We start from the raw sequence: 487 nt of genomic DNA, 5'->3' as shown, positions 1-487 counted from the left end.
TTCAATCTAAAAGATTTTAAACAATCGGAGTCACGTGACCTTGCTCCACCAATCAGCATCATGGGTTCTTCCAGCACTGAAACTGAAAATAGTCAATGCTCACAAAGCAGGAGAGAAGAGTTTTCAGATGTAAATGTCCTCTGTTCAGAATGTCATTAAGGACTGTCAGTCAACAGGAAGAGAGGAAGTTAAAGAAAGATCTGGAAGATCAAGAAAACTCTCAGACCCAGCAGCTGCAGGATTGTGAGGAAAACAAGTCCAAACCCGGGTTTGACTGCAGGATCCTCCAGAAAGACCTGCAGACTGTTCTACTGTCAACAGATACTCGTACAAAGAGTCATCAGAAGTAAACTCTTTTACGTCCTCGCCACAAAATTCAACCTTTGAAGTTCACAAATGAATATAGAAACAAGCCTGATGCATTTTGGAAACAAGTTCTGTGGACCGACCCGGTTCAAATGGAACTTTTTGGTACATTTGGAGACAG

Source organism: Oryzias melastigma, linkage group LG16, assembly GCF_002922805.2.
Source record: "Oryzias melastigma strain HK-1 linkage group LG16, ASM292280v2, whole genome shotgun sequence".
Classification (NCBI taxonomy): Eukaryota; Metazoa; Chordata; class Actinopteri; order Beloniformes; family Adrianichthyidae; genus Oryzias; species Oryzias melastigma.
This window is presented reverse-complemented; position numbering follows the sequence as displayed.